The sequence below is a fragment of the Ranitomeya imitator genome, chromosome 2 (assembly GCF_032444005.1).
Source record: "Ranitomeya imitator isolate aRanImi1 chromosome 2, aRanImi1.pri, whole genome shotgun sequence".
NCBI lineage: Eukaryota > Metazoa > Chordata > Amphibia > Anura > Dendrobatidae > Ranitomeya > Ranitomeya imitator.
This window is the reverse complement of record NC_091283.1, coordinates 204947496-204968153: the sequence shown is the minus strand read 5'-3', so window position 1 is coordinate 204968153 and position 20658 is coordinate 204947496. Positions and strand designations below refer to the sequence as shown.

General features: G+C 40.9%; 1 protein-coding gene and 1 long non-coding RNA gene across 3 annotated transcripts in view; one reads left to right on the top strand and one right to left on the bottom strand.

Moving 5' to 3' along the window:
• Positions 1–20658, bottom strand: part of LMX1B (LIM homeobox transcription factor 1 beta) — a 173663-nt gene that overhangs the window by 122221 nt on the left and 30784 nt on the right. The window lies entirely within an intron of this gene.
• LOC138662654 (uncharacterized) lies at positions 10952–14042 on the top strand. Its single transcript, XR_011318046.1, has 3 exons — positions 10952–11113; positions 11509–11595; positions 13635–14042. It is a non-coding gene; the product is annotated as an uncharacterized lncRNA (long non-coding RNA).

Below are 20658 nucleotides of genomic sequence, written 5' to 3'. Positions count from 1 at the left end.
AAGCCATGCATGTCCGCACCATCACACGTCCTCCACTATTTGTTACAGAGGTTGTGCTGGTCTTTGGATCATGAAACATTCCAAACCTTCTCCATACTTTCTTCTTCCCATCATTCTGGTACAGGTTGATCTTAGTTTTGTTCTTCCAGAACTGGGCGACTTCTTTAGATTTTTTAGTCAAACTAATTTGGCCTTTCTATTTTTGAAGCGGATTAATGGTTTGCACCTTGTGTTGAGCCCTCTGGATTTGCTCTCATGAAGTCATCTCTCTATGGTAGACACTGATAGATACTGAAGCTCCTACTTCCTGGAGAGTGTTCTTCACATGGGTGGGTGTGTTGAAGGGGTTTTTATCACCATGGAAAGGATTCTGCAATTATCCACCACTGTTGTATTGAGGTCCAGGCCTTTTTGGAGGTCCCAAGATCACTAGTGCACTCTATTTTTGCAGAATGAACCAAACTGTTGATTTGGCCACTCCTAACATTTCTGCTATTTCTCTGATGGATTTTTTCTTTTTGTTTTCAGCCTAATGATGGTTTGTTTCTCTTCCATTGAGAGCTCCATTGGCTGCATGTTGTGGGTTCACAGCAACAGCTTTGAAAGGCAAATGCCATGCCTGGAATCAGTTCCAAAATGTTTACCTGATTAATTGATGATGTAGTAATGAGGGACAGGCCCATGCAGCCAATTTAAAAGCTTTTGAGAAAATTGTCCAATTACTTTTGGTACCTAAAAGGAAGCAGTTACATACAACAGAGCTGTAATTCCTAAACACTTACTCCAATTAGGATGTGAATACCCTAAATTGAGGCCACATTCACACGTTCAGTATTTAGTCAGTATTTTTCATCAGTATTTGTAAGTCGAAACCAGGAGCTGGTGATAAATACAGAAGTGGTGATGTGTTTCTATTATATTTTTCCTCTGGTTGTTCCACTCCTGTTTCTGGCTTAAAATTATGATGTAAAATACTGACCAAATACTGAATGTGTGAAAAAGGCCTAAAGCTGAGAGTCTGTACTATAAGTCCATATTGATTATACAACTGTATCTTCAATATGTTAAGTTAACCGCTAAAATGCCCAAACTTGTCACTATCCAAATATTTGTTGGCATATCTTAGAAATGAGCTTTGAGGTTGCTGGCATGTAAGCACTATGGTACCATTAGGCTATGTTCACACGTCCGGAAATTTTCGCGGCAATTCCTCCACTCCCTACCGCATGTAAAACGCATGCGGAATTGGCATGCGTATTCCCACTAAACACTAGCGTTTTGCAAGCGTAATTACCTTGCAGAATGCTAGCGTTTTCCAAGCGATCTGTAGCATCGCTTGGAAAACTGATTGACAGGTTGGTCACACTTGTCAAACAGTGTTTGACAAGTGTGACCAACTTTTTACTATTGATGCTGCCTATGCAGCATCAATAGTAAAAAGATAGAATGTTAAAAATATTAAAAAAAAAAAAAATCGTGATATTCTCACCTTCCGACAGCCCCCGCAGCCTTCCCGCTCCTCGCGATGCTCCCGTTCCCAGTGATGCCTCGCGACATTGACCCAAGATGATGTAGCATCACACGAGACCACTATGTCATCACAGGTTATTGTCGCAAAGCATCACTGGGAACGGAAGCATCGCAAGGAGCTGGAAGGCTGCGGGGGCCACCAGAAGGTGAGAAAATAACTTTTTAATTTTAATTTTTAATTTTTTTTTTTAATTTTAATAATTTTTATTTTTTTTTTTACACAGGATATGAGGCCCAGTCCCTGGAGGAGAGTCTCCTCCCCTCCAGACACAGGGTACCATCCGCACATGATCCACTTACTTTGCACATGGTGGGCATAGCCCCATGCGGAAAGTAAGCTGATCAATGCATTCCTATGTGTGCGGAATCGCCGCGATTCCACACAAAGAATGAACTTGCTGCGTTTTTCTCCATAATGCAGAAAAAAACGCAGCATGTGCACATAAAATGCGGAATGTATGAAATATGATGGGATGCTTATGTAAGCGGGTTTTTTTTAGCTTTTTTTCAGTGGAAAACGGCCGAAAAAAAATCTATAAAAATCCTGAAAGTATGCACATAGCCTTACAATAGTATACAGTTATGCTCAAAAGTTTACATACTTTCTTGCCCTTTTTTCAGAGAATATAAATGATAACGCCAAAACTTTTTCTCCACTCATGGTTAGTGGTTGGGTGAAGCCATTTATTGTGAGACTACTGTGTTTTCTCTATTTAAATCATAATGACAACCCAAAACATCCAAATGACCCTGATCAAAAGTTCACATACCCCATTTCTTAATGCCGTGTATTGCCCCATCTAACATCAATGACAGCTTAAAGTCTTTTGTGGCAGTTGTGGATGAAGTTCTCTATTTTCTCAGATGGTAAAGCTGCCCACACTTCTTGGCAAAAAGCCTCCAGTTCCTGTAAATTCACAGGCTGTCTAGCATGAACTGCGCGCTTGAGATCTCCCCAGAGTGGCTCAATGATATTGAGGTCAGGAGACTGAGATGGCCACTCCAGAACCTTCACTTTGATCTCCTGTAGCCAATGACAGGCCGACTTGGCTCTGTGTTTTGGATCATTGTCATGTTGGAACGTTCAAGTGCATCCCATGGGCAGCTTAGGGCTGATCAGAGCAAATTTGCCTCCAGTATTTGCTGATAACGTGCTGCATTCATCTTTCCTTCAACTTTGACCAAGTTTCCTGTGCCTTTGTAGCTCACACTTCCCCAAAACATCAGCGATCCACCTCCATGCTTTACAGTAGGAATGGTGTTCATTTCATCATAGGTCTTGTTGACCTCTCTCCAAATATAACGTTTATGGTTGTGGCCAAAAAGGTCAATATTGGTCTCATCACTCCAAATTACCTTGTTCCAGAAGTTTTGAGGCTTGTCTCTGTGCTGTTTTGTGCATTGTAGGTGAGATACTTTTGCACAGTAATGGCTTTCTTGTGGCGACTCGAAACAGCCGCACCGCTAGTTTTCAGAGAGACCTGTATTTCAGCTGTATTCAGTTATTTGTGGGTTTTTCTTTGCATCCCGAACAATTTTCCTGGCAGTTATGGATGACATTTTTGCTGGTCTACCGGACCGTGGTTTTGTTTTTACAGAGCCCCTGATTTTCCATTTGTTAATCACAGTTTGACAGTGCTGACTGGCATTATCAATTCCTTGGATATCTTTTTGTAACCCTTTCCTGTTTTATACAGTTAAACTACCTTTTCCCATAGATCCAGTGACAATTCTTTTGCTTTCCCCATGACTCACAATCCAGAAACGTCAGTGGCTGGATGAAAGATGCAAGAGTCTGTCTGGATCCCAGAAACTCACTCAGCTTTTATGCACACACACTGATTACAAGCAAACAGGAGCTATACTCCCCATACATAGAGCTATACTCCCCATACATAGAGCTATACTCCCCATACATAGAGCTATACTCCCCATACATAGAGCTATACTCCCCATACATAGAGCTATACTCCCCATACATAGAGCTATACCCCCCATACATAGAGCTATACTCCCCATACATAGAGCTATACTCCCCATACATAGAGCTATACTCCCCATACATAGAGCTATACTCCCCATACATAGAGCTATACTCCCCATACATAGAGCTATACTGCCCATACATAGAGCTATACTCCCCATACATAGAGCTATACCCCCATATATTGAGCTATACCCCCATAGAGCTATACTTCCTATACATAGAGCTATACTTCCTATACATAGCTATACTTCCCATACATAGAGCTATACTCCCCATACATAGAAGTGAATTACATTTCTTTCAGCATTTTGGAAACACATCTGCAGCAAAAAAAAGTGTTTTGCAAATGGTATTTCAGATTGAAAAAATGATGGTTCTACTGGCGTAACTGGTCAAGCTACATATTTCTATCACTAGCAGCAAAGGAGTTAACCGTTTCATGCAGCATAGATAGGGTTAAACAGGGTGTGTGCCCCAGTGACCCAGTCTGACACCTCTCAGTGGGGTTACCAGGCCAGACTGTCCTTCTGACTAACTAGCCTCCAGCAGGGGAACAAGACACTGCAGGGTGAAGGGAGGAGGCGCCTGTGGGGTCCTCTCCGCTGTGTCTCCGCGGGGCCCCAACCACAGTTCAAAGGGACACATTTCAGCTCCCCTCACCTTCTCATCTTCAAAGAGAGAACTGCCTCCAAGAAAATGGTGGGAGACAGACAGACTGACAGACTGCTGCTGAGATACTGAGTGCAAACAGTATCAGTCCCTGCTCTGAATTAGACAACGGCTTCCAACCTATCCAAGAAATGAGAGAATATCCATCTAATCTCCCAGCCCGGCAGAGCGCATGGCTGGATGTCATTGTACTTGGCCGTATGAGACATGATTGATGCAACCACTGCTGCTTCTTCATGTGGGCCATATCTAGATACAGGAAGCCCATTGGCAAGTGACCACCAAAACAACGGGTCCTCTACATTGTATTATATAACCATGGCCAACATCTAGCTAGATATTTATTATAGTGCCATTTATTCCATGGCGCTTTATGTGTGAAAAGCGGTGTACATAATAAAGTACAGGGTGGGCCATTTATATGGATACACCTAAGTAAAATGGTAATAATGATTGGTGATATCAACTTCCTGTTTGTGGCACATTAGTATGTGGGAAGGGGAAACCTTTTCAAGATTGATGGTGAAAATGGCCGACTTAAAAATGGCCGCTATTGTCACCACCCATCTTGAAAAGTTTCCCCCTTCAACAGGAAGTGGATATCACCAACTATTCCTATTTTATTTAGGTGTATCCATAGAAATGGCCCACCCTGTACAATAATCTAACACAAAACAAGTCACCGACCGCTACAGGAGGAGAGAGGACCCTTCCCGCGAGCGCTCACAATCTACAAGGGATGGGTGAGGATTCAGTATGTGAGGATAGAGCTGGTCATGCAGCAGTATGGTAGAATGAGGGTTACTGCAGGTTGTAGGCTTTGATCCCCTGACGAAGGACTTGTTCCAAAACGCAGGTCGGGGTGCGCGTGTGTACTGGACCTGTTAACCCCTTAAGTTATACTATCTTTTTTATTTATACCCATTGTACTCTGCAATCTCTTTTGGTTATATGGTGCACTATCCTCACTTTTTTGCTCCTTATGAGTGCACAGTGTCTTATCTTAGTGACTGATTGCCTTTCACATTGCACTTTGTGAGGTTGTGTATACAGCTCTCACTCTAATATTATATATTTTTAAATATTTTTTTTAATAATCACATTATTTCTCTTTATACTTGGATTTTTTATTTTCTAATGTATGCTGTACATGGGTTATATTATTATACATATTGCCAAATAGGGGTTATTCAATAACTACTTACGCACATTTTTATTTATTAATATTTTCTTCCACATGGCTTTTTATACTCTGGTCCTGCATACGTGCACATTGTTTTTATCATTCTATGTATTTTTATAAAATGTTGTTTGCCACATTGTATTGTAACTAGGGTTGAGCATTCTGATACTGCAAATATCGGGTATCGGCCGATATTCGCTGTATCGGAATTCCGATACTGAGTTCTGATATTTTTGCGATATCGCACTATAATGGAGTGTGGGCGGTGCATGGGCAGAGACTGCATGTGTGTGTGCGGGTGGGGTGTGTGCGTGCCTGCCGGAGCTCTGTGCGTGCCTGCCAGGGCTCTGTGCGGGCATCGTCCGATGGGACTACAAGTCCCATCGGACGATGCCTGCAACAGTGACAGTGATTGACACATTAGCCAATGATGGGACAGTAGTAGTACCATCATCCGGCTAATGTGTTGAATGTAAAAAAAAAAAACTACATTCATACTACATACATACATACATACTACATACATACATACATACTACACGCATACATACATACTACATACATACTACATACATACATACATACTATATACATGCTACATACAATACATTCATACCTTACATACATACAGACATACAGTACATTAAACATAGATTACATACTCACCATCACTTGTCACTTTGTTCCCCGAAGCCAGTGTCATCTGTAAAAAAAATATCAAAATAGCAAACAACCAATATACTCCCTGTCCGCAGAAATCCACGAGTGTCCCACGACGATCTCCCGTGGAGAACGGCAGCATCAGCAGATGCCACCGCTCTCCAGGGGCTCCAGGAACACAATGACGGGATTAAGGTATCCGTTTTTTTCAAAACTCGCCGGATTGTGCCTGACGGCAAAAACCTGATGTGTAAAAGCAGCCAGATATATGGAAAGATACATCTATGTATCTATAGATATATCTATCGATAAATATATCTATAGATAGATATATCCATAGATATATAATAGAAAGGCCAAAGTTTCTAAGGCTACTTTAATATTTGCGTTTTTAGCAATCCGTCGTTTTGGGAAAAAAACGGATTCTGCAAATGTGCTCGCAGGATGTGTTTTTTTACCCATAGACTTGTATTAGCAACGGATCGCGACGGATGGCCACACGTCACGTCCGTCGTGCAACGGATCCATCGTATTTTGTTGGACTGTCGGCTCGAAAAAACGTGCAAGTGAACTTTTTTTGTCCGTCACGTCCGCCATTTTCTACCGAGCATGCGCGGCCGAAACTCCGCCCCCTCCTCCCTGGACTTCAGAATGGGCAGCGGATGCATTGAAAAACTGCATCCGCTGCCCACGTCGTGCACAAATTTCACAATGTGCGTCGGTACGTCGGCCCGACGCATAGCGACGGACCCGTACCGACACAAGTGTGAAAGAGGCCTTAATGAGCGTTGAATTTAAAAAAGAAAAAAAAAATGGCGTGGGCTCCCGCGCACTTTTCTGCACCAGAGGGAGAAAGCTGACGGCCGGGGGCAATATTTGTAGCCTGCTATGAATATCAGCCCACAGCTGTCTGCGTAGCCTTTACTGGCTATTAAAATAGGGGGACCCCTCAAAAAATGAAGTGGGGTCCCCCTATATTTTATAGCCAGCAAGGCTACGCAGACAGCTGCGGGCTGATATTCATAGCCTAGAGAGGGGCCACGGATATTGCCCCCCCGGCAACAAATACCAGTCTGCAGCCGCCCCACAAATGGCGCATCTGTAAGATGCGCCAATTCCGGCACTTAGCCCCTCTCCTCCCACTCCCATGTAGAGGTGGGATATGGGGTAATAAGGGGTTAATGTCACCTTGCTATTGTAAGGTGATATTAAGCCGGGTTAATAACGGAGAGGCGTCAGTAAGACGCCTATCCATTATTAATCCACTAGTAGGAAAGGGTTAATAACACACACACATTAGGAAAAAAGTATTTTAATATTCTTCATTTAACCATAATTACCATACTTCAGCGCCTGCAAAAAACGTAAAATAATAAATCGTATACTACCTGTCCGCCGTACTCCAATTAATAACGAGTGTCCCACGACGATCTCCCCTATAGAACAGTGACATCGGGTGATGTCACTGCTCTATAGGACCCTCAGTGACACACTGACAGGAGACAATGGCTCCTGCAGTGCATCACTGAGAGGTTACTTTAGGACAAAGTCTCACTTTATGGCAATAGCTGTGTGGGAAAATTTCTCACACAGCAATGCCAAAAGTGAGACTAGGGACTATTTTTTTACAGCGGCAGAGGAATACAGTGCGGAAGGATACCTTCCTCCCATCATTGTGTTCCTGGAGCCCCTAGAGAGCGGTCGTATCAGCTGATGCTGCCATTCTCCACGGGAGATCGACATTGGACACTCGTGGATTTCTGTGGACAGGGAGTATATTGGTTGTTTGTTATTTTAATATCTTTTTACAGGTGACACTGGCTGTGGGGAACAAAATGACAAGTAATGCTGAGTATGTACTCTATGTTATATGTACTGTATGTCTGTATGTATGTATGTATTGTATGTAATGTATGAATGTAATGTATGTAGTATGTATGTTAGGTGTATGTTTGTTTGTTTTTTTTACATTCAACACAGTAGCCGGATGATGGGACTACTTCTGTCCCATCATTGGCTAATGTGTCAATCACTGTCACTGTTGCAGGCATCGTCCGATCGGACTTGTAGTCCCATCGGACGATGTCTGCACAGAGCCCCGGCAGGCATGCACAGAGCCCCAGCAGGCACGCACAGAGCCCCGGCAGGCACGCACAGAGCCCCGGCAGGCACGCACAGAGCCCCGGCAGGCACGCACAGACACAATACTTCTTGATATCGGAAGGTATCGCTCAAAAGTAATTGTAACCAATAAATATATAATTTTTTTCACCTATCTTCTTGCCTGGGTTTCACTGCCTATCCATTGCTCTGTATTGGTTGTTGTACACAGGTTGTAGGCTTGTCAGAAGAGGTAGGACTTCAGGTTCCCTTCGAAGGTTTCGATGGTAGGTGAGAGTCTGATATGTTGTGGCAGAGAGTTCCAGAGTAGGGGTGATACGCGAGAGAAATCTTGTATACGATTGTGGGAAGAGGAGATAAGAGGGGAGTAGAGAAGGAGATCTTGTGAGGATCGGAGGCTGCGTGTAGGTAAATACCGGGAGATGAGGTCACAGATGTATGGAGGACACAGGTTGTGGGTGGCTTTGTATGTCATGGTTAGGGTTAGACGGATAGACAATAGATAGATGATAGATAATAGATAGATATTATATTATAGATAATAGATAATAGATAGATAGATGATAGATAGACAGATGATAGATAGATAAATAGATATTAGATAGATAGATAGATAGATAATTAGATAGTTATTAGATAAATAGACACATATTAGATAAGACAGATAGAGAGATAGAGAATAGACAGATATTAGATAGATATATAGATAGATTATAGATACAGTAGATAGATAGGATAAGCACAATGATTTCTGTATATAGTAGTTATGGATACAGTATGTGAATATATACTTTTTGTATACTGTCACACATGTCTGACCATAATTTATTTCCTCCACTTTAATTTTGGAGCTGGTGCCTTATCCCGGCATAAATCTTCAATTATTTTGTCCGAACGTAACTATAAGTGAATGAATGGAGCTGTACAATAATGAACAACAGGATAGATCCAAAAAAGCCAGAAAAGAAATCTCGAAAAGCAAAACCACATGCCACATAGTGCGGTACCAGCGCTATATTTCAGGCATGACTCTAGAGAATGTTAATAAGGATTAAAAGCATACTCTGCAGATCAACAAATCATGGGAGCAGCCAATTAGAAGTCCCCTCTTTAGATCTCTATGCTCCCAATCCACCGGGAAAAGAATGTCATTATTTGTGAACGGACCTAACTATGGCGAGGAAGAAAACTTATAGAAAACCTCAAAAAGGGGCATTAAGCAGTACAATGAATATTTCACTTTTATGGCGGCATAAGCCAGGATTGTGCCCCCTCCCTTTTATTCTCTGCAATTCTCCAAGACATCAAAGTTGGTTGATTTGGGTACAATTTAAGCATTAGCCAATAAATGTGATTAAGATAACGCTTCCAGAAAGACTCTGGTCTGGGACTGATAGAGTCATATGGGATACAGATGTGCTGGGGATTTGTGCTTGACTTAAACAATCAGCTGATTTCAGTAGAGATGGTACGAAGGGACACTGCAGACTCAACTTATTATCGGGCGAGCGCAGCCATCGGCCATCAAAGCTCTGCGCTTTATTTCAGCCCATAAAAAAATCCAAGTTAGAAGGAGCTAAGTCCTCATTGTATTGTTATGGCTGCCATGGAAAAGACGGAGGCAGCTCTTGGTAATACCTCGGCTTTTGTCTGGGCTCAGCCTGCTCCATTATTAAAAAAGCCACGATCAGTCTGATTATTGACTACATAGCAGGGATATTAGGGGAGACAAGAGGCAGGTGGAGGCCATATTGGATCAACGGTCACTGCTTGGGCTTATGAGGAAGAGAGATAGATAGATAGATAGATAGATAGATAGATAGATAGATAGATAGATAGGTAATAGATAGGTAATAGATAGATAATAGATAATCGATAGATGGATATATAGATAATAGATAGATAATATATTATAGATAGATGGATAGGTAGATGATAAATGATAGATAGATAATAGATAGGTGGATATATAGATAATAGATAATAGATTGATAAATAGATAATAGATAGATAAATAATAGATAGATAATAGATTATAGATAGATGATAGATAGATAGATAATAGATAGATAATAGATTAGATAATAGATAGATAGATAGATAGATAGATAGATAGATAGCTAATAGATGGATAAATAGATAATAGATAGATGGATAAATAGATAATAGCTAGATAATAGATAGATAGATAATTGATAGATAATTGATAGATAGATAATTGATAGATGGATAGATAGATTGTAAAGCGCTGCAGAATTTGTTGGCGCTATATAAATAAAAATTATTATTATTATTAGATAATAGATAGATAATAGATAGATAATGCATAGATAGATAATAGATAGATAATAGTTAGATAGATAGATAGATTATAGATAGATGATAGATAGAGATAATAGATTGATAAATAGATAATAAATAGATAATAGACAGATAATAGACAGATAATAGACAGATAATAGATAGATAGCGGTTAGTTAGTTTATATCACTTTAACCTTCCCACCATTGACATGATCATTAATAATTCAGATGTAGGATGGGCATTTTCCTGCTCTTCACAGACGTTGGAGGAGTCTAGGTAGTGGTCACCGTCTAGCACTTGCCATGGCTAGGCTCTTAAAGGCCATGAAATAAGTAACGAGAAACTTAAAAAAAAAAGGTAAAAATAAATCCTTTGGGAAGGGTGCTATGATGGAGGAGGGTGCTATTACTTTCAGTGTCATGTATCGCATCTTTTCATGAATCAATGGCGAATTATACGGTAAGGAGGCCGAGCTTTGGCTCCTTCTTCTCCTCCAGTGTCCTGATTTCTATTATCTCAGTATGTGGCTGTTTCTGATGAATGCTGTCACCACAGCCAAGATTTCCCCAATCCAAAACAGAGACTGGACTAAGCCTTGAGTCAGAACGATCTGCAGCAGGAAGACATGTTTCACGTCTACGGGATATGTAACACTGCGGGTGAGAATAAAAAGACGTTTTAATCTTTGCTGATCTTAACACGAGTTGCGGAGTGAAAGGTCATTCTGGGGAGTGATTGCATCTCTGTACATCTAATTGTTTCTGTTCCATAAGCCATGGAGCTTTCTGTATAGTTACAGATGTTTACACCTTGGTTATAGGTTTTCATTTAAGCAGTTTTCCCACCGTAGGAAATGGATATGCAATTCCTATGTTACTGGTTGCAGTTCGACTATTGGGGCCCCAACCAAATCTTTAAAAAAAAAAAGTACACCAATGCTAAATTCCAGAAGCTTCTTCAGATTTTTCTCCGTGCTGTGCCACCACCAACCTGGCACTGTGCAGAAAGCTGACACATGGCACTATTGATGACAAGATGTGGTTTTTACACATAGGAAGCGGCACTAAACATTGGAACTTCAGTGAATTACTAAGGACATGGACCCTGTGGTATGCCGTGAGTTGCCAGCACCTGGGGCAAGGCAAGTATTTTGGAACCTTGGCACCCCTTAACATCCAAATACATGTATTGTATATTGAGAAAATACTAAAGTATTTATAATTTGCACAATGACCCTGTAGATTTTTCAGCTTTCTTAAAATCTGACATATGACAAAAAAAATAAAGTTATAAATTGTTCTAGATTTTTTTTGCTCTACTTTCTTTTTTGTTACTTACTCTGTAGGATTGTTTTGTAATGATTTCATTACTGCAACTCTATCCCTAAATCTAGCCCTTGCAATAGCTCTAGCCTTAAACCTAACCCTAACTGTAGCCCTAACCTTAGCCCTTGCAATAGCTCTAGCCTTAAACCTAACCCCAACTCTAGCCCTAACCTTAGACCTTGCTATAACCATGGCCTTAAACCTAACCCTACATTTAGCCCTAACCTTAGCTGTTGTTATAATTCTAACCTTAAACCTAACCCTAACTGTAGCCCTAACCTTAGCCATTGCTATAACCATGGCCTTAAACCTAACCCTACATCCAGCCCTAACCTTAGCCCTTGCTATAACCATAGCCTTAAACCTAATCCTATATCTAGCCCTAACCTTAGCCCTTGCTATAGCCATAGCCTTAAACCTAACCCTACATCTAGCCCTAACCTTAGCCCTTTCTATAACTATGGCCTTAAACCTAACCCTAACTCTATCCCTAAATCTAGCCCTTGCTATAACCATAGCCTTAATCCTAACCCTACATTTAGCCCTAACCTTAGCCCTTGCTATAACCATAGCCTTAAACCTAACCCTACATCTAGCCCTAACCTTAGCCCTTGCAATAACCATAGCCTTAAACCTAACCCTACATCTAGCCCTAACCTTAGCCCTTGCTATAACCATAGCCTTAAACCTAACCCTACATTTAGCCCTAACCTTAGCCCTTGCTATAACTATGGCCTTAAACTTAACCCTTCATCTAGCCCTAACCTTAGCCCTTGCTATAGCCATAGCCTTAAACCTAACCCTACATCTAGCCCTAACCTTAGCCCTTGCTATAGCCATAGCCTTAAACCTAACCCTACATCTAGCCCTAACCTTAGCCCTTGCTATAACTATAGCCTTAAACCTAACCCTACATCTAACCCTAACCTTAGCCCTTGCTATAACCATAGCCTTAAACCTAACCCTACATCCAGCCCTATACTTAGCCCTTGCTATAACTATAGCCTTAAACCTAACCCTACATCTAGCCCTAACCTTAGCCCTTGCTATAACCATAGCCTTAAACCTAACCCTACATCCAGCCCTATACTTAGCCCTTGCTATAACTATAGCCTTAAACCTAACCCTACATCTAGCCCTAACCTTAGCCCTTGCTATAACCATAGCCTTAAACCTAACCCTAACCATAACCATAGTTAGCGATATAAAAGGGTGTACAAATGTAACATTTATTGTAATGTTAATGATGTTTTTTTGTTTGTTTGTTTTTTTTACAGGGAACACTTTTTTTTTTTTTTATTTAGAGATAATTTACCAGCAGGTCTCTGTCTCTCCTCTCCAAAACTTACACGTGAGAGAAGAGGCAGAGAGTTGCAGGAGAGCACAGTGCAGTGAACAAGATTCTTTTACTTCTCTGCCTCTAATCTCGGTTTACAGCCTATGCAGAGTGCAGGATTCAAGATGAGCTTGTCATCAGCTGCTGCGCTCTGCATAGGCAGCAACCCAAACCTCCATTCATTATACTGAACGGTTTATCACCTCGGTCACTGCCTATGCTCTTCAAGAAACTGATTGCGGCTGCCTGGATGACAAAGCAGTCACTTCACTCATTCAACTTAATGACCATCAAGCAGGAATTCGCTGTTCTAGAGCACTATCCATCTTCATTGGGGGTCATTTACAGTGGGGGTGGAATTTTTTACCCTCACAAAACTTGGCAATCTGAGCAAAACAAGAACATGCATACAAGAAGAAAATGCAGAGGGAATCTCACCCTCCATGATACCAGCGGATAGAAGACCAAATAATATTCACACTTGCCCTGATCTGAAACATCTGCATTATTTTTCTGTAGGTCACCCCTACGAGCAGCCTGAGCTTCTACAGTGTTTTCATTCCATCCTGTTTGATGCTCCACGGGGTCACAGGCCGAACACAAATCAACTCAGTCTTCGTAGTCAGGAGAAGGGGCAGGGGTGAAACCCAATCTTAAAAAATATTCAGTGTCTCCAAACAAGATCTCGGTTTTCCTTAAGACCTCCGTGACTTCCAGGAGGACAGAATAATATAAGTCTACATTAAGAAGGTGACCAAGATGACACAAAAATCTACATGTATACAGCTCCAGTCAGAAATGAATAAACAAAAATTCTTGGACCCGATTATTGCATTTGTGCCCTTTTTGTATTCTTTTTAATTCCATTTTTACTTTTTTTCTGTAGTCTATTTTACATGTGTGTGTTTGTTTGTTGCTTTTTTTCCTATGTCCGCCATTGTGGTGGAAAAGGGGGTAGGCTTGATGTTTGCAGATGTTTTCGACCGATCATTGTGACTTTAAAAAAAAAAAAATTATTCTCGATACTTCTTGGATCCTGGTCAGACGTCTCTCAAATCAGCCAAACCAGATCTTTACTTTGCACTGATGAGGGGCAGTACCCCGAAACACCGTGTCTGCAAACTAAGATTCTGGTTTGGCTATTATCCTAAGTCATGTGACCAGGCTCGTTAAAGGGTCGACATTGACTGTTCGGATTGCTACTTCCAATAGGTGGCACTAGAGTTCGAGTCCTCTTCCTCTCTGAAGAGACAATTTAAAAAAAAAAGTACTTCAATCCTTCTCCTCAGGTGTAGTTTTGGTACAAATTTGGCAACGTTTTAGCAGCACATGCGAGTTTATGCTAAAAAAAAAAATATATAAAAAGGCACAAAAAAAACCCCACAAAAATAACTAACATTTTTCTTTTGACTTTTGTGCAAAATTCATGAACCACCTTTGCCAATTTGAGGAATTAAAAAAAGTCAATAAGTGCCGAAATAGAAAATAGACAAGTGACTTTAAAAAAAATAAAAATGGAAAAGGATTCGTTGGGCCCCTTGAGTCAAAAAATCTACCGTATATCAACCATATCTATATTATAAGCTCCTTATGCCAACTATGTCAATTTTAATATTTGGAAAGCCAAAACAAAATATTATCTTCAAAAATAAAATATCAGTAGAATCAAGGTGCTATGAAAGAATATTATTGATCATACCAAGCTAGAACAATCAACTTTTAAGAGTTACTAATTGGTTCTCTATTCAGAACGCTTATCTCTTGGCCAAATATCACTATTACTAACAATGTCTCTAGTTCTGAAGTGCCTGTCTTGTATTATGTGTAATACCTGATTTCTCCTGTGGAGGCACTGGAGGGAAACTGAACTGCCAGTTTTCCCAGAAAACAATGCCAGTCTCAGCAGTAGGATACAGTTCTTTCTCAAGAGACTTTTCCAAAAGGTTAGGATTGACCAAAACAGAGAACTCCATCTCTTTAGTGAGTTTATAAAAGAAGGGGAATAATATATGGAAATGGCTGCATGATATCAGTCAAAATTAATGGTCATGGTAACTGGTTCTGAGTCATGCTATGGCACTGTGGTGGTAGTGGAACCACATAGACCGATAAAAACAAAGTCACCATTGTTGGCCAAGAGTTGGCCTCCATGTCATGGTCACTCACTGTCGAAATATATCAGACATAGAATCGAACATGAATATATGTTTTATCTCCCACGTGAGAACATAAATACGTATTAGACCCTAGCATATCCATTAAACTGGTAGACGTGTCATGGGAAGGTTCATATTCCATACCTGCTGCCCTATGAATTCCTACAGACAATGATTGGGACGGCTAAAAAGAACGACGACTTTAATAGGACTCCATTACGCCCACCAAAGAGTTAAAAAAATTAAAATGTCAAAAAGGAGCAAGAAAAAAGTACAAATGACCTGGAGTAAATATCTATTTTCACTATGGTCAGTGTTCCAGTACCATGGGCGTCAGTCTGAAACTTGATGGAGTTTTGGCTCACGAATAACTCACAGCTCTAGGTTGTGCCAGAGATTCCTGCTCAGCTGTTTAGATCTGGTCCAACCGCAAAGCTCACACAATCCCAGCAGGTTTCTGGAGAGCAACATGAAAGTAATACTACAGTACGCGCCAAATCCTGTTTGTCTACAGCTCTTTGAGGTGGAACGCTTCAAGGACAAGTAGGGCTAAGTATCAAAGCAAACATCGCTGTTTCAGAGGATGGTGTAAAATGGGGAGAAGGGGCTATAGCGAAAAATTTCAATCAAGACTCTTCTCTGACAAAACATGTCAATGTCATAGTCATCAATACCCCAGAAAAATTCCATCTCCAGTTGCAAAAAAAATCTTTTTCATGTCTACAATCAACGCTAACTTACATGTACCGTAGAAGATAGGTTGACTTCATACTTTTCTCCGTGGTCAGAGTAAGCCTACCTAGGGTTCCTTTTCTCTACAGGATCTAACACTCTAGGAATGGGTCTAAGGCCAGCTACACAACCCAACTCTTCTCCAAGGGATGGTCAAAGAAAGAGGCAAAAACTCTTGCATCTCCACCGTTTATTTGGGTCTCTATGCACCAGGTCACAAAAACTGACTGTTTCGGTTAGCCCAAGCCTCCTGAAGATAGGGATAAAAAAAGGGAGCATAACAGGAGATGTATGGTGCAAGAAGGACGGAGAGAATGATTGAGTAGGACTGCAATTTGGCCACCATGTACTGTAGGTTTTACTCTGAAACTTAGGACAAAACATTCTTTAGCGTCTTGGATGATTTGTCTTGAGACAAGTAGTCGCTGGCTTCTCCATGCCCTACTTTCTGTGTGTGAGTATGGAGAGACACCTGTCAGTCTCTCAGGGAGAAGCTTCAGTTACCGGCTTCAGACTAGTCATCCAAGACTCATGGTCTCGGTTTGGCTCTTTGATGTATGTTTTCTATGAAATGCCGTAGTGTAAACCTACATAGCTGCAATAATGCAACAAATGTGATTCCTGATTCCTCAATCATGGGCCGCATGAATCTACTGTCAGGTTTCTTTTTAAAGGGTTGTTCAGCATTAGCAAAACATGCATGACTTCTTCCAAAACCAGTAGAAGGCAGCCATGCTTTTCTAACTATGGACAACCCCTTTAATAAAAGGCTGAAATACACATGACCAAAGTGAACATTTAGTATGTGGGATGTCTAGGGTTGTCTAAGACACCCACCTGATATGAGCCCCAATTTATCTCCTCGACGTCATGTCTTGGGCAGAAAAATCAATGCTAGAACGTGACCTCTGGGTCTAATCCACATGAGCTCCTTGTTCCCCTGGCTGCTGATTTTATTTAAGTCATGTCTGCCTTTCATTTTTCAGTTATAAAAGCAGATGAGGATAATATTTGCCATAACCTCACATTTATGCTGAGAAACAGACGCTCCGTTTCTTTTTTCTTGTGGGACTTCGGAGTCATGGGAAAGTGAAGGCCTCATTAGCCCGATGGGGTCTGGATACCATAAGCGAAATGGTTAGTGTTGTATCTAAAGTATATTTGCTCTTCTCTTGGAGGACAACCAATAAGCAGACATTGCGCACACTTGTATATATAATGAGATTTTCTTTAGTGTGTGTTTGTCCTTAACATACTCCCAAATCGTTTCCTCTAGTAAATAAAACTCCCCAGGCAAAAAAACCCCATCAAATTCAGGTTACTGCAGAGAAGAATATCTACTTGTAGATCGGTGCCAAGAGAAATGCACCATTGTATATATATATATGGAAATATAATATGATTCAAGAGAATTTTCCATTATTTTGGACAGTGGTTTAATGGATACATCTCTTTTTGGGTAATAGCCAATGGGGTCATCGTTCCACTTAATGTTTCCTGCAATACAGTCATATAGAACCTGATCCCTTAGTAACTTGGCCACTTTGCCATTTGGGTATCTAGAAAAGCCATTTTCAGGACAGGTTTGAGGAGATGACAAACTAGGCAATTGCTCAAGGCCCCCGTTTCCTAGGGGGCACTGATAGCTAGAACCACAGGATTAAACTAAATCACCCTGGATTATTTATCAGAATAGGATTATACAGTTTTGTACTATCATAGAGGAACTATATGGCAATATTATTTAGGCTCTTTAAAAAGGTCCTGTCACAAGATCAAACATGGACAATTTTGCTCTTATATAATTCCTGCTGTTCCCCTGAGAATTCTAATTTTTTGTTTTGTCAAAATCCACCATACGGTTCCAGAGATATGAAGTTTTTTCTTTAGTGATGCCCATTAAGGGTTTAACTAAGGGGCGTGACTAACAGGTTAAAACACACGCCCCCGAGGAACCTGTGAGACACCTTCCTTGTGAAAACCATAGAAATTAGCACTAAAAGAAAAGGCCCATATTATGGGAACTGAATGGCAGATTTTTTTTTTTTTTAAAAGTGATTATTCACGGTAACAGCAGGAATAAAAAAAAAGAAAGAACAAGAATTGGCCATTTTAGACTTTGTGCCACTTTGCGGGAGTATTTTTTGGGTACTCCATAGAGGTGCTATATAGCGGATTACAGATACGGTATATTGTGATCTCACAAAAAAATGGTTTTTAAAAGATAAGTGTTTGTTGTCATATCCCCATCTTCTATAGATCATTGATATCTAACCATTGATCTGACTACTATGTTATTGCAATAGCTGGGGACAGGGTGTAAGCAGTGTTGGACTGGAGTATCAAGGGCCCACCAGTAACCAACTGTAGGGCCCCACTTTAACTACATGCAAATGTGACATTATCCTCAATCACAAATTTATATAACAATGAACTGGGTAGATTATGAAATATATAAGATGCCGCCATTGTCTGTACATAGTGATACAAGTATACTGTGCCCAGTGCTGCTCATATCAGCGGGTGGTGGCCCACCGGAGGATTCTCCTGCCCTCCGGTGAGCCAGTCCAAGCATATTTTCTCCAACGTGGCGCTGCCTGAAACGAAATTTCCTTCCAGAAAGAACATTCAGATTGTACTCCACTTGCAGAAGTGGCAGCACCTCCGGGGAACACTGGTTGGGAGTGCTGCTTTGAGCAGTTGCTAATTAAGCAATTGTCTATATAATAGTTTATGGTTGTACCTATATACTGCCATTGGAACAAAAAAATATGCAATGTACCTGAGTGATAAGATTACTGGCCGGTTATCGGAAAACTACAAAATGTGAACGACAAGTACAGTGTGTTACAATTCATGCAAATAATCTCCCGCAACCAGTAAGACGTGCCCGGAGCAAAAAAGGAATTGCTCAAACTACAGACACACAAGTGACCCAATTTACTACTTCTACTGTAATTCCTGTAGATAGCAATATTAACTCTCGCCGCACTGCACAGCTGATATCGCAGTACCGAGCCCAATGTACCTGCAGAACTAGGTGAGACCTCCCTGGTAGAAAGCCTTGGGGTAGTTCCAGGGAGAAGAGGAAAGAGACCACAGGCTGATCCTCCCTCTGCCCCAATTAGTGCAGATGTAACACATACTCAACCCCTAATATTCTGGGAAAGAATACGGAGTCATGGGGGTGGTGCAAAGGTGCAGAGTAGGTGTAGCATCCACTACCCTGGGGGTCAAAGGGGATGTCCTGCCCATGACACTTTAAAGCTTTTGTCTTTTAAAGGGTGTATGTCAGCAAGTTTTTGCTATCCCATCTGAGATCAGCAAGATATAAGGGCAGGAATCCTGATTCCAGCGATGTATCACTTACTGGGCTGCTTGTTTCAGTTTTGATAAAATCACTGTTTTATCTGCTGCATATCTACCAGTTCTCTGAAGGCTGAGCTCTCTGTAGCACCGCCCACATCACTGATTGGCAGCTTTTTACAGAAAACAGCCAATCAGTGGTGGGGGGGGGGGCGTGGTTGGACTACTTGGCAGCAGTTTTACTAGTCCTCTAGTGATAATCTCCTGCTGATAAAGCAGTAATTTTATCAAAACTACAGAAAGCAGCCCGATAAGTGACACATAACTGAAATCAGTGTCTCTGCCCCTACATTATGCTGTTCTCAGATTAGGTGGCAAAAATGCGGTAACAGATTCTATTTAAAGGGGAAAAGTTTTCAAATTAGGCATTATGTGCATAAGGATGCCAATCACATGAGATGGTTTAAAATATATTTTTCGAACTAATATCCTGGTTTACATAAACATGGCGGGATGGATGAACAGAGCAGAAGTGCTGAAAAACAGCATTGAATACCCATTCCTTTACCAGGGTCTACTCAAGGTCAAAGAAGCCACCTATGTAAAATACTAGAAGTCACAAAAATGAGTGTCCTACAGAGGAAGAGTAGTGGTGGCAACAGCAGGTGGGGGTTCGTGAGACACAGTTGTACAGTCAGACACCGACTTGCTTCCTAATATTTGCCCTATGCAAGATCATTTTCTTTTCTTTTGCAAGATAATTAATTTGCATACTTAATTCCACATTGCTAATGAGTCCCACACTCCATAAGTCACTCCCTAAGGTTCTAAGAATTTACAAATGTTGCAAACCTGACAAGATATGTTCAGCTAATATCAAATCATATAGAAAATACTAAATTCTCAAGAGGAATAGACATTTCTTAAAGGGAGTTTGTCAGTAGGATCAGCCCTCCTAAGTCATCTATACGGGCATGTAGAGCATAGGAAGCCGAATAAAATGACACCTTGATATCTGTGATCCGATGTCTTATTCCAGAGGAATTCACATTTTTCTAATTAATAAGCTGTTAAGATCTATGGGTGTGACCTAGATCTCCCTGAGAATCTGCCTCCTTTTAAATAAAAGGACCATTACAAGTGTGAGACATGTAGATCAGGATAGCAGACTGGTAACTGGTAACGCCTCTTTTCATTTACAATAAGCTCTGGAGGCAGATTCTCAGGGAGATCTGTGTCCGACCCATAGATCTTAACAGCTCATATTAAGAAAAATGTGGATTTCTCTGGAATAAGATATCAGATTGCAGATATCAAGGTATCATGTTATTCAGCTTTCTATGAACTAC